Raw genomic sequence first — 14,287 nt, 5'->3', positions numbered from 1 at the left:
CTATCTCATCTCAGAAATACTGTCTCTCCAGTTTGTTCTGAGCTGATCTATAGTAGCAGTTAACTGCAGTGAGGTCTCCAGATCAGCTCAGGTATGATTGTCAGTGAGGTTCCCTAACTCCATTGCCCATAAGCTCCATGGTATGGGAGACAAACACAACCACACTGCTCATGCAATGTAAATCTACACAGTGCTGAACATTGAAGGAAATCTTATTTTGCCATGCATGCAAGCAGTCCGCTCATAATCTAAAATTCCACAGTAAAATTTTGATAGATGTCTAAGGCTCAGAAACTGACCCTTGAGGTAATAGTCTAGCACAATCTTCCTACAGAATGAAATTTCCCTGACATGAAAATTTTGGATATACTACCCTTTTGCAACTTGTGGAAAGCTGCTGTCTTTCTAACAAGAGTTCTTGTACTCTTTTTTGCCAGGTTTGATAGAGATATGCAGACATCTCAGTTTTGCTAACAAAAAGGTATTGGGTTGCTTGCATATCCTTTACTATTAGTTTTTAGTTTTAGTTCTCTCTTTAAAATAATTTGTTCTTGATTAACCTTGGGTCTTAAAATACCCAATATAATTGCTATGCCTAAAACAGATAAAGGAAAATAAATGTGTCATTTTTTCAGACTTTCATGTTTAACAAAAGACTGTGATAAAACAGTTTTCAAAAACAGTATCTAGAGAAATGTCCCCACATATCTGTTGTTATCTGAGAGACCCCTGGAAAAAACAACCAATATTTTCCTGCTGTAGATCTTAAAACGGAAATAACAGTGGAGTATATTTGAAGTCATACTGCATATAAACAAGTGATATTGCTTCAACTGTTGTTATACTTTTCCAATTATGCCTACTATCTAACATTCAATTTTTCCATTAGCAAAATGTTAGATATTCACTTTGGCAGCACTGCCTAAGTCATTTGGGATTCTGTTTTCCTAGGGTGACACATTCTGTTCCAAGATTGATATCGAAACTTGCTTTGCATCTCTAATTATTGCCTTATTTATGCTGTAACCCAACAACATAAAAGACTAGACAGTGAGCTGATGGCATTGAGATGAGTTGGAATAACTCCAATGAATTTAGATAGATCTCATAACCTCAATTAAGTAGATGGGAGATTTGTCCTTGACTTAAGAAGAGTCAGGATGCTGCCCAGTGACTGCAGTACAAATGAAATTAAAGTATTACAAGTTTGGGACTGTGAAATAATAAGAATGTATTAGTTGTACAAATCTTACTAGGTAGATTGTGCAGGCAGACAGACCATACGAGATCTAAGAAAACAGTTTGAGGCCTTAGTGTTTTCCAAGCAAATCTTGGATTTCTTTGCATTTTCTTGGAAAGCATGTTTTTCTCTAATGGAAGTTTGGTTGTTAATGGTAATTCCCCAAGTGATCTAATTAGCTGCATTTGGATGTGTTAAACAGAAATTTAAAAAAAAAAAAAAAAAAGCAAAAAGAAAACAACTGATTTCTTCTTTCCAGATTTTCAAGTTGTTCTTTTCAGAATATTGCAAAGTTAACACACTGAAGCCTATGCTGGTTAAAGGTTAAAATTCCTCTGTCTCTATTAATCTTTTACAGCCATGCGATTAAATATAGATCTTGACTCCTAGTCACAGTCTGAGAAATTCAGTATTTTGAGTCTTCCTTGTCTAACTTGTTTAGCCTTTATCTCTGGAACATTCTCATATTCCGAGTGAAATGTAGGGAGGGACATTGAGTTAGATTTCTGGTCTTTGGATCTGAAATGTATTCACAAATTGGCTGAAGTACTTAAAACTTCAAGAGGAAAGTATATTTTATATTTTTACCTCGTGCCTCTATTTAATTTGGCTTGCTCATTATTGAGAAAGATTTTAATCAGTGAAGTTACTGAACTGGCTAATCTGTCATTATTTTGCTTTTCATTACCCTCCAAGATCATTCCTGTGCAGCTCCGATATATTTAACTAAAATGAGGATTTAGAATTCTAGGGCATCAGCTTGTAATGATTCATTATTTCTAATATATTCAGTTCATACTGGATAATTTCTAAGTAAATCTTTTTAACTAGTTCTCTTCAGTGATCCTTATTTGAGCACTGTCAGTCCATATATTTAGCGCATATTCCTCCATGAAAAGTCTTGTTTTTCATCAGACAATGAGGATTGATACCTGTGGATTACCTTTATTCCAATAACAAAATGAACTGATACAAAAAAGATATACTATGGTCATTTGATTTTCAAAATGGTAGATAGATTAAATATAGGTTGCTCTGAAAGAAATGCCTCCTATTTTATCATGTTGGCCCATGACATCAGAGGTGGATGTTGGCAGTATGGCAGTAGAGTCTGAACCTTCCCACCAATATCCTGTTACATTTTGCTGTGATGCCACAGATGGCAGCAGAGGAGCAGTCTGACAAAATGCTACCTGACATAGAAGTCCATCTGAAGAAAAGGTGTGGAATTGAATTCCTCCATATAGAAAAAATAGCACTCCTTGACTTTCTTCTGTGCTTGCTGAATGTTCGTGAGGAGCAAACAGTGGATGTGAGCACAATCAAGTGGTGGGTGCTGTGTTTCAGCAGTGGTGGCAGTGACAGCAGATTGTCTCCATTGGTGCAGGTTATTGTGAACATGGCACGCAGGCTCTTGTTCACTGCTGGTGAAAATGCATATTCAGCGGTGGTGACTGTGTTGAAAAATAGTGTTTTGTAGCTGAGCATTTGTTCTACTGTGCAGAATTAGTGTGCTTGTCATATCTGTTGTAGTTTCCATGGAAATATGCATTGCTTTCAGGACAACCTACGTATGTATATATGTATATAAATTTATATATATATAAATTACAAACCTAGCACCTCAAATCAGATTTCTAACATTTCTGTAGTTTTCAGAGATCATTGCATTTCTGGGATTTTAAATGCAGGGGAAATTATCAGACAGAACTCTAAAGTTGTGGAATAATGGACAAGTTCATATCTATCTCAGTCTTGTGTGATCACATGGAATTTAAAGGAAATGTATTACTTCAGTTTTCCTGACTGCAATAGAGATGCTTGACAATTCTAAAACATTCAGAGGAACAACTTGTCTTTAAAAAAAAAAAAAAAATTCTTTAACACAGTGTCATGGGGTTCTTAGAAAATTCTAGCTGTTTTTTAACAGGATAGTTTTAACAAATTAATTTTTTCTGCACATTGAACATTTTCAACAAGTTCTGCAGCTGACTGAAAGTTCTGACGTTTCAAATTGATACTTTTTTTCTGCAGACATAGTAAATGAAGAAAGCTGGATTGAGAAAGATTAAACTGTATCTCCTGGATGCAGAGTAGATGATCCAGAATTGTTAGCTTCCTAAATATCCCTTATCTCAGAGCTTGCCTGAGGCATCCTTCAAATGCCTCTAACACAAGTAACCTTTCTTGTGATCTCCTCTTTCTATGACATAATGGCAGTACTATTTACTATTAGCAAAATCTATATCTGTAATGAATTAAAGTTAGAAAATTGAAGTTCATAAATAACAAATGGTTAGCTTTCTGGGGAATACAGGCCATAGTTCCTCTGATAAAGAAGTCAGTAACGGTCCAGCCTTTGCTTTTCATTGGTATAGGACTGGGGTCACAGCTGGAGTGGTTATAATCTTGGAAATAAAAATCTGATTTCATGAATATTTCACATGAGGACCACAGGATTTTTCCTTTTTTCTATGGAGAAGAAGTCAGCATGCAGGCAGCTGATTTATATGGGAAATGCACGTTCAAGTCTTTGCTCTACATCAGACAGAAGAGGAACAAATCTTGTACATGGCAGCTGGGTGACATAATCTCTGATAGTTGGAGTAAGTCCACATTTAAAACTCTCTCTTGTGGGCATTCCTCTGCTCAGTGTCATTAAAGACTCACTGGAACATGTTAAAGAGATCTCTTTAGCCCAAAGAGTAGACTACTCACTTAGGAGACAGGAGCTTCTTCTTTAAAACATGATCCTTGACCATATCTCATCTAAGTATCAGGTAATTAATTACGTGAATCTTTATATTGTTCACTTTTAAATTTGGTTTCAGAATTTTATTTTAAAATTGTGAGCCGTTACCAGTAAAAGCTTTCCTGGAAACATTTTTTACCATAGGAGGAAGGGCAGAGGGCTTGCTTAATGGTTTGTTTTTTCCAAAATAGAAGAGTTTTGTTGAAAAAAAATTCTGAACAGCTCTGCTTATGCAATGGAAATTTATGCTAGCTGCTAAAGCAATTCAGTAAGCTTCTCAAAAACTTTTAGAGGCAAATTTAAAACTTGATTTTGAAATGCATTTTGTCAAACAGCTTATGGTCAAAATATCAATTAGAGGAAACATTTTCTTTCAGTTAACTGCAGTTTAAAATACTGAGTGGAAAGAAAAAACAAGATTTTAATCAGCACAACTTTTTTGGTTATTTTTTAATTGTTACCTCTGGCCCTATAAACTTCTCAGTAATCCAAATTAAATCTTTCCCAAAAGACCTAATTAAGCATTAACCAAAAAACAACAACCCAGAACACAGAAATCTGAAGAATAACATCTGCAATATGTTGGGTAAAGGACAAACACCCTTGTCAAAACAGGATACCTGGTCAAAACCACAGATCACTTAGCACTCTCCCTTCACACACATTGCTGCCCAGATTAGAGATAGTCAGGAAGTACGTGTTGTTTACTCGGAAACTGGCATGAGAACTGCACTGATGTTCCAGCTCACCAGGATGGAGAGGGGACGTAACAAAGAATGCAGCAATCATCCACAACTTCCCTCTCTCGTCCTCCATGACTTTTTGACCATTAGCTTAGTTTACATTTAACAATTGGGGGAAAAAGTAGTCATGTCGTCCTAATCTTTTTCAGTTTAGCAATGCTTGCTTGGGTGGACTTTTGTTGTTGATTTTGTGTGTGTGTGTGTGTGTGTTAAATTCAGTTTCTTTAGTCTTTTCTGTGCCTTCTAAATGTTGTTCACTGGTGCTGCACTCTCAGGAGACCAACATCCTGTGTTTGGAGTTGGGTACAATGGCAGTGACAATATTGTGTCCTTTGTGACATGATGTCAAAATGCTATATGAATTGTTCCATTAATTCTCACACATGGGCTATGAGTTCATTCTGCAGAAAAAGCTGCAAGCACAGAAAATAATATAGTTGTCAGTATGATAATCAAAGATTTCAGATGTCAAGAATGCCCTCAGTGGTCGCTGTTGTGTTGTCTGTTACTATCCTCTGGTTACTGGAAGTTCAAGGGGGAATGTCCTGGACAAGCAACAGTCACAAGAGTGGGGGGAGTTGTTAATTAATGATTATAATAATGATTAATTATTTTTAATTGAATGGTAGGTTTGATAAAATGCAAGTAGTGGTTTCATTCCCAAGTTCCTCAAAAAAGAAGTTGAAATACTAAGTAGACAAAAAACAAGGATGCAATGTGTCTAGTGGGGCATAGAAAGCTTCGCTACAGGACAGCAATGGGAACCCAAAACATTGAAAAACATTGTTTCAAATTTTCAAACATATTATGCAAATAAATTCTGTATTTCAGTTCGTATGGTGTGCTTTCTTGGTTAGACAAGAAAAAATACACTGACAGCTTAATGTTCATTTACATGGAAATACTGCAAAAGACAATTTCAAAATCCAGTTTAAACTTCATCCAATTTGAGGCCTCTGTGGAATTTCTCTACTTTGAGTTGGTATGTTGAGGGACACTGAAGAAAACTGGCTACAACTTAACTGTATTCGCTTTTCCAAGCGCTTCAAATAAAGATTAAGACACATAATTTTAAAGCTAGCTCTATTCTATGTAAATGTGTCTACACAACAGATTAGTGTGCCTTCAAAGGAAACTCAGAGTGATTGTGAGAATCCCAATCCTGGGTGGATGATCTAATCTCTACTCACTTTTTGTACAGGAAATACTTAGTTTCTTCCTTCAATCTGTGATCAACGTGATTCCTTACGTCAATCTGGCCTACTAAAAATTAAGTATTTCTATAACTGCTAATTTGTTTAACTTGTAGACACATTTCTGAGTTTCTTTAGAATTTGTATTTAATTTTTGAAGGGGTTAAAGCAAATCTGTTGTTTACTGTCCCAATCATTTGAAATGTGCATGTTCTTGACTTTATTGTCAAGCATAGCCTACTCAGGCTTTTCTTTGTACTTGAAGAGGGGATGAAGGACGAGGTAGGAAATTGTTGTTGTAGGACGAGGGGAAATGGTTTTAAGTTGAGGGAGGGGAGATTTAGGTCGGACATCAGGGGGAAATTCTTTGCCCAGAGAGTGGTGAGGTACTGGAACGGGCTGCCCACAGAGGTTGTGGGTGCCCCGTCCTTGGAGGTGTTCAAGGCCAGGTTGGATGAGGCCCTGGGCAGCCTGGTTCAGCATTAAACATGGAGATTGGTGGCCCTGCATGTGGCAGGGGGATTGGAGATTCATGATCCTTGAGGTCCCTTCCAACCCTGGCCATTCTGTGATTCTGTGAAGAGTACAAAGAATAGGACTTGAGTTAGAAAATTTTAATGCACTGTTTTCCATCTCCTGATGAGATAATGGGAAAACCTATAACTCGCTGCATTTATCAGACTGTAGATATCAAGCATTAGGATCAGGAAATTATAAAGTCAACCTGAAACCACATTTAGTCTCTTAGTAATTAATACTTTGAATAGTACCACTCAAATTCCAAAGGATTGTCAAGACAATAAAATATCCAATACTTTTTCAAATTGTTACAGAATTTGCTCTAAGAATTTCCTCTCAATTGACGAACACTAATGTTTTTCTTTCTTTACTTCTTTTTTGCTTTCTTTCTAGTTTAAAAGCAAAGTAAAATAAAACACAGTTTCCTTGCAAGTACTACTTCTATTTGTTTTTTCTAATTACAAAGTTTTATTTCTCAGTAGAAGCAATAAAAGATTTAAAAAAAAGCAACACTTGATTTTCTTAAAAATTAATTATTTTTGTAACTGAAAATAAATAATGTGTAGGGAAGGAGTTGTTTTTGGTAAATAAACTCAATAATTTTTCTAACAAATTCTGTCTTTCTACTATCAATATATTCTCCTTCAATACCAAACAACAATTCCTGGAACAAGAAACACTGATTCTCTTCTTATTTAATTAGAAGACTTGTTTCTCATGGGCACTCATGCTGATTTATGAATACCTATTGTTCTTTATTTAACTACACATTCAGTTTTGCACAATGGAGGACGTACACACTGGCCTTGGTTCATTCAGCATACATATGGGACCCAAGTTTCTATGTGTTACACTGTTAAGTACCTAATTCTATAAGCCCTCAGGCTACAGTATGATTTTAGCACGAATTAGCTTAGGAAATCTGTGAAGAATGCAGAGGAGTATCTTCTCTTCTTTAAGATGGCAAGTGCTACACAAGTCTAACAAAAAGATATTTTTATTTCAAGTTCTTTAATAGGATAAAATTCAAATAAGCATCTAAAACTTTGGTGTCTAAATTCTTACCTCGTTAACAATGACAAAAAATTATTGAATTAATATCAACTACAATTATATGACAGTGCTTTTTTTTCAATGTGATTACAGTTTACTGGACTCTCTTAGGCCAATTACACAAAACACAAAGTCCCCTGACAACAAAGATGCAGTACTGGGATTAGGAGTGTTCTTTGCTCTTTCCTTTTCTCTCTTTCTCCACTCCTGTTCTCTTTCTCTCTTCTTCACCTCTCACTGCTATTCTCTTGTCCATGCGAGTAGAGATATATAAAAAGCTGTTCTGAAGTAGCAAACATAATTTGAATCTTCAAAAAAGTAGCTTTTTTTGTAGTTGAGGATGTCTTTCCAGAAAGCTCCTATAGTTCTGGGTAATTGGTGTCAGGATCAGCTGACATTTGTTTACTTCAGTACGGACATTAAGTCCTGTAAGCTATCAAGAGGATGAGGAATAGCTGGAAGAATTTTTGAAATCTCACCTTAGTTTAAACCCTCAGTGTAAAGACTTCTGTCAGCTTAAATTTTAAGCAGAAGCAAAGCAAAAATAGTTTTGAAGGAAAGTAAGTTTGGCTGTACACCATGTACCCAGCTTTTTCTGATCGAAATATCTTTTGTGTATCATATACATGATTAAAGCCAAGCATTATTTACATTAAAACATCTCGACTCAGCATTTTAGCAATTCTACCAACAGAACTTATGATGTGTGATCTACTTGTATATGAGACGGCTCTAGGTTATTGTTTTCTCCTTATCACCCTTGTTAGCTATAAGAAAAACAAGGTGTCACCTTGATCAAGTTTAAACTCATTCACACAGTTCTTCCTTGGAACTTCCACAACTGCAGCATACAGCCCTTCTGATGGTAATGTCTGCTTCAGATTCCTCGTGGCTTGTTGGTTCTCCAGTAGTTACTTGGATTGTGAATTGTGCATTTGAGTCAGGTAAATTATCCCTCGTTTCCTGATTGAAGAACTGGATCAAGTGATGTGACCAAGCATCATTTCGCCCTGTCAGAAAATCCTGCATATTTTTATTCAAAATATTAAAGAAATGTAACTGTTATTTCAGTAGAACAGAACCACCTAGCCATTTTGTTTTGTCAGATGTATGTTTAGCCATTGCTGGAGATACTGTAGATTCTTATCACTTCACTGGTCTACTTTCTTGTTGCAAAGCTCCTCTTGATGCTCATCCTGAGTCTTTTGTACTGTACTTTAGGCTTACTAGTCACAGATAGAAAATAATTTTGCCTTTGTTTGCAGCAGCAACTTTCTGTTTGAGATGCAGGAGTCACTTTATGCAGAATTCATATAGCATAATCCAAATGAAACTGAAGGTTATCTTCCCATATTTTAAAATTTGATTTATACAGGAACCCAAGTACTATATTTGCCTTTTTCTTCTTAACGTGACATTGTCTTCTGAGCTACTACAAACCCCAAATTACTGCTAAAGGATCCCTTTCTAATGAGTTGCCCTTCATAGTACAATTATAATATTATGCAGTTAATTATTCTTGTCTAACTGCAGATTCTCAAATTTATTCTCATAGAGATACATCCCCTTTTTTTTTTTCCCCCTGTTCATTTGTACAGTAAAATATGATCATTTTGAATTCTAATACTGTTCTGCAAGGGAGTCACAATTCTTACCATATCTGTGACACCTGCAAATCTAATAATATTTTTATAATATATATCAGTACTACAGGAAAAACAACGACAACAAAACTGAATACATTCTGTAACTAAATTATTGCTGATTTACCTATTCATATGAATGCTGATGCTTTGGGTTTTTTTTTTTTTGCTTTTTTTTTTTTTTTTCATTAGTTCACTTTTCTTTCTTTCAGTAATTATGAACGTGATACTAAGAGGGATTTCACATTGGTTGTGTATTGGTTTAGAAGTCCAGAACTCCACAAGTCCAGATTTTATATATTTTATTTATTTGTTTGTTTGTTTATCTATTTATTTATTTATGAAAGTCCTGTATGACAAGATTCTTAAATGTGTTAGCATTTTAACTCCATTTTCTTTCTGGTATCATCACTTGAGGCACTCAGAGTTTAAAATGTTTTGAACTGAATCCAGTTCTTTTCTAGTTTCCAAATGAACATCAGCTTCCCTGTATGAAAACTAAATGTAGTAATTCCTAGCCTCCAGAAAGAAACATTATAAAGAATTGTGATGCTGCAATTTCACTAGGGAATTCACTATTATATAGTGAATAGTAGTATGGTATGGAAGTGATAACTATTACTAGAAAATACATTAGAAGTTCTTTTGCTGTGTTGATTATTCATTCCAATAAACAGCCTAGCCAGCCCATGAGTTATGACTCACTTTTCTGAGCGAATGCTATTATTTGTTTTAGAAATCTACGTCTCTTTAAAACAAGTGTTAACTCAGTTTGATTTATAGAGCATTTAAGGCTCAAAGGATGCATAGTTAATGCATTCTATGAAAGAGTAAATATGGAGATCTACTAACAATGTCCATAATTTGCTTATTGCTTGTTATATTTACAGCACAGGTCTGGGCATTTGTGCCTTTGGTTGCTGCTACTGTGTGTGACTGTTAGTAAATCATTTAACTTTTCTGTATTCGAGTTCCCTTATCTGGGCATTTTACCAACCTTAAAGGGGTATTATAAGATTGAACTAAGGACTGGCCTTTTGAGTCCTCCAATAAAAAGTGCTGTTAAAGTGCCAAGCAGTACTAAAAATCTAGGGGGAATGTGCTGACATTTAGGATGCAGTTCTCATTTTCCTTACTGTTAAGCTTGACTAAACTCACTCGTTACTTCTGCCGTTCATTTGCAGACGGAAGAGTCACATCCTGTATTTTTTCAGAGGCAAGGGAAAATAGGCCCATTCTGCCAGTGGGTTGAAAATGTACAAGCTTGTTCTGCTTAGCTTCCCAGCGAGAAAGCAGTTGTAACAAAATAAAGGTGAATTTTCAAACATAGTTGTTTCTTAAATGAAGCAAAAATAAACATTTTGGAGTAGAATTGGGTCAACAAGGTCAAGGGCCATTCCTTCATTTTGGTTACCATTGCTTTTAGTCCCTTATGTCAACTTTGGTTTTGGAATGGTCGGATGAGAAACAGATGCCAAGATCATCTATTAGCTGAAGTTCTGTGTGACTCTTCTTGCTTTCTGCAAGGTTTTGTGGAGCAGAAGACAATGGTATCACAGAAGGTTTTCCCTCACAGCAGAATGCTCTGGGAAACAAATTCAGGAAAGCCATCAAATCACCCCTTGAGGCATTATCAGTTTTAGCAAATCATGACCTCATTTGAAATAGAACTACTGTTAATATAATTCTATTTCTATAGCCCTCAATTCCAAGATCACACGTTTATTAGCTTGAAGTTCTTAGTAGGTCTTCAATTCTCATTTTCCATAGTAGGCTAAAGGTGATTTTCCTTTTGAGCTAACTTTTTAAAGTTAAAATATGTTCCTGAGGACATTGTCCAAATGCCTCTTGAGCACTGACAGGTGTGATGCATCAGACACTTCTCTAGGAAGTTTATTTCAGTGTCTGACCACCCTCACAAAGAAGAAATTTTTCCTCATGTCCTGTCTAATCCTCCCCTGGTATAGCTTTGTGCCATTCCCATGTGCTGTGTCCCTAGAGAGAAGAGACCAGCACCTCCCCCTCCAGTTCCTCTCCTCAAGAAGATGCAGGGAGCAATGATGTTGCTCCTCAGTCTCCTCTACTCCAGACTAGGCCAACTCTAGTGGATTTTGGGTTAACACTCGCATACAGAATTGGGTTAATATTCAAATACAAAGAGTAGTTGAATATTAACATTAAAATCATTGGTTCTGAGAGTATTTTCTTCTCCTTCTCAAACACTGTTCCAATCATTCCAAGACATGAGTTCTTTCTTTACAGCTAATCTGGAAAACAACTAAAGTTTTCCAGCATTCTTTCAATCACATCTCCTAAAGCTCTCAGATTTTTACCTATATATTTTGACAAAAATACTTTTGTCTCTATCCAAACTAGATCATACTTCCCTTTGCTTCTTTAAAAATGTATATGATCTTGAACACGTTGTTGGAATTTGGAAGCATGAACAGCAACATTACTTCTTATTTACTAACTGTGAAGTAGAGGAAGTCAGAGGGAGGCAGTGCTAGACAAGGTTTTCACAAATGATTATTTCAGTAACTTAAGTTCAGTATAGCATAGGCATTTGTGTGTATAATGTGATCCATCAAAAGCTGGTGCTGTTTCCTCTAGCCACTGAAACATATCATTTATTGGATTAATGCTAATAATGTGCTCATTTATATAAACATATATTCAGTACTGCAGTTGTTCATTTTTGAATACTTTTGAGATGTCAGGAGTTCTTTAGAAGCAGTAGAATGTGGAGCTCACCTGAAGTATTGAGTCCTTCTTAAAAACAATTTTTAAAATAATAATAATTAAAAAAGAAAGGCAAAAAATAGAAAAATTAGTGAGATGTAGTTGTTTTCAATTACTTCCAAATAAAAATACTAAAATGATCATCTTTAATAACAGATATTCACAAGCTCAGAGTCACAAACAGCTGAACATTTCTCTTGAATTATAAAATAGTGAAGTTTTTCTGTTCTTCACTGCGTGATCTAGACCACTCACAGTTTAAATTTCTTTTAATTGGATACCATGTACTATTTAATAGCCTGTTAAGTAACTATAGTAACTTTAAGAAATGCCTATATTGCATAGAACAGAAACTAATTGAGAACGCCACCATTGACAGAACAATACATTTTCTAAATAAATTATTTTCTTTGCAGGGCAGAATCATAGAATCACAGAATGATTTGGGTTGGAAATGACCCTAAAGCCCATCTAGTGCCAATCTAGGGGTGGCATTCACCAACTTAGGCTGCCCAAGGCCCCATCCTACCTGGCCTTGAGCACCTCTAGGGATGGAGCACCCGTAGCTTCTCAGGGCAACCTGTGCCAGGCTCTCGCTGCCTTCTAAATCTGTATCAGAATCTATATGTATTCTTAAGACTGACTATATATTCTACCTGTTCGCCGTACAGTTCTTCTATCTTCTATCTTACTCTGTGTTAATTGACATCTACAGTCATCTGAACCTTTTGAAAACAGAGTATTTCTCACAAGAAATCAGTCTCCTTACTTCATGTGGAAATCTTCTCACTTCATGTGAATACAGATCAGTAAGCTGAACTAAAACAAGTTCATTGTCCATGCATATGCAAGAAAACAACAACAACAAAGAGTTATCTCCTTTCAGCTTGACTTTTTTGAAACCAGATCCCTCAAAAGTGTTTCTTAAAAACTGCTACTAATTTCAGGGAATGCCTTTGTTTCGGATTACTAGGCACCCCTGGCTGAAAAGTCTTACTCTTCTTTGTCATATCGAGATGCTGCAGTTTCTTGATTAGAACTCCATAAAGGTTTTTAGGATCTAGAAGAGATATCTAGGATGACACAAAGGGAATGGAGTTATCTTAAACAGCAGCTCAAATGGAAGAGCTATAAAAGCCATTCTGGAGGAGAATGACTTTGCAGGCTTCAAGAAAAGCTTATCAAGCTGCATCCACTGCAATGATTCTCCCATCCGCTGGGCTCTGACTAACGCAATTGCATATGAAGCTGGGGAAAAAACAAGATTTAGTAATATCTGCAAAATGTATTGTTCTCAAGGAAAATCGTCTAGTTTGGCTGGTGGGTCTAGGATAGATGCCAAGACAGCTAAATCATCAGCATTCTGGCACTCCTGGGAAAGAGCATGGAAAATCCCCCTGACTTTGTACAGCATGTTAAAATAATTCTTTTGTTTGCATCATGCTAAGGTTGAATAAGATACCATCTGTGCTGAGTTTTACATCTTATGACAGGAATAATGACCATAATTGGCCTCTTATCAGCCCCTGCTACTCATAAAAGAGATGTGAAGATGGGTACCACAGCAGAGCAGGCCTGGATGGGTGCCCAGACTATACTGGCTCTCTGCTGCAAAAGTTCAAAAAATGCTGTAGGACTCCACGTAGATTGGAGGCATGAGGCAATGCACTCTAAAAATTAGCTCAAAGTCAGAAGAATTAGAAGACTTTGAGAATAATAACAGTTTTGGGAGTTGTTTCCTATGACTAGGAGAAATAGCTAGTCACAAACTACATATATATATAAGCTAAATTAAATGTGCCTGCAATTTTTTTCTGGCTCTGAGGCCAAATGACTTGGAAGAGCCTGTGCATTTTGTTAAACTTTCTGACCTTTCAGATCAGGGTGGTTGCATTCTAATTTCCATTGGAAATGATTCCTGGACAGTCAGGTCCTGACCTGGGCCCAAAACTGTTTGCAAAGCAAATGAGAGCTCTGGGCTGAAACTCTGCACAGAAAAAGTATGACTATGTGACTAGGTTTGTGACCAAGTTAAGGCGTCCAGGACTTTTCCTGGCGTGCTTCATTTACTGCTAGAGATTAGCCTCTGTGTCTGCTTATGTCTCTGCTTGTGAGGCCTCCACGCATGGCATTAAACCCAATCAATTTATAACTTGACAAAGAGGCAAAAAGTATTGATCACCCCAAGTGCTACAAGGATAACAAAAACAGGTAGAATATGTGCCAGAAAAAAATGTGAAAAGCATAACCCTAAATAGTTAATTACTGCAAGATCACTCCTTGAACCTAGCTTGCAGTTGCCTGAATACTTAGAAACCAAGCTGGGTTATCTGTACCCAGAAATCATGATGAGAGAGTAATGTTAACCTACACAATTCCTTTTGCTGTGGTTCTGTTTTTCT

This window comes from Centrocercus urophasianus, unplaced genomic scaffold, assembly GCF_019232065.1.
Source record: "Centrocercus urophasianus isolate 14NV4802_14NV808 unplaced genomic scaffold, USGS_Curo_1.0 seq_16, whole genome shotgun sequence".
Taxonomy (NCBI): Eukaryota; Metazoa; Chordata; class Aves; order Galliformes; family Phasianidae; genus Centrocercus; species Centrocercus urophasianus.
The sequence above is the reverse complement of the archived record's forward strand: the minus strand, read 5'-3'. Positions refer to the sequence as shown.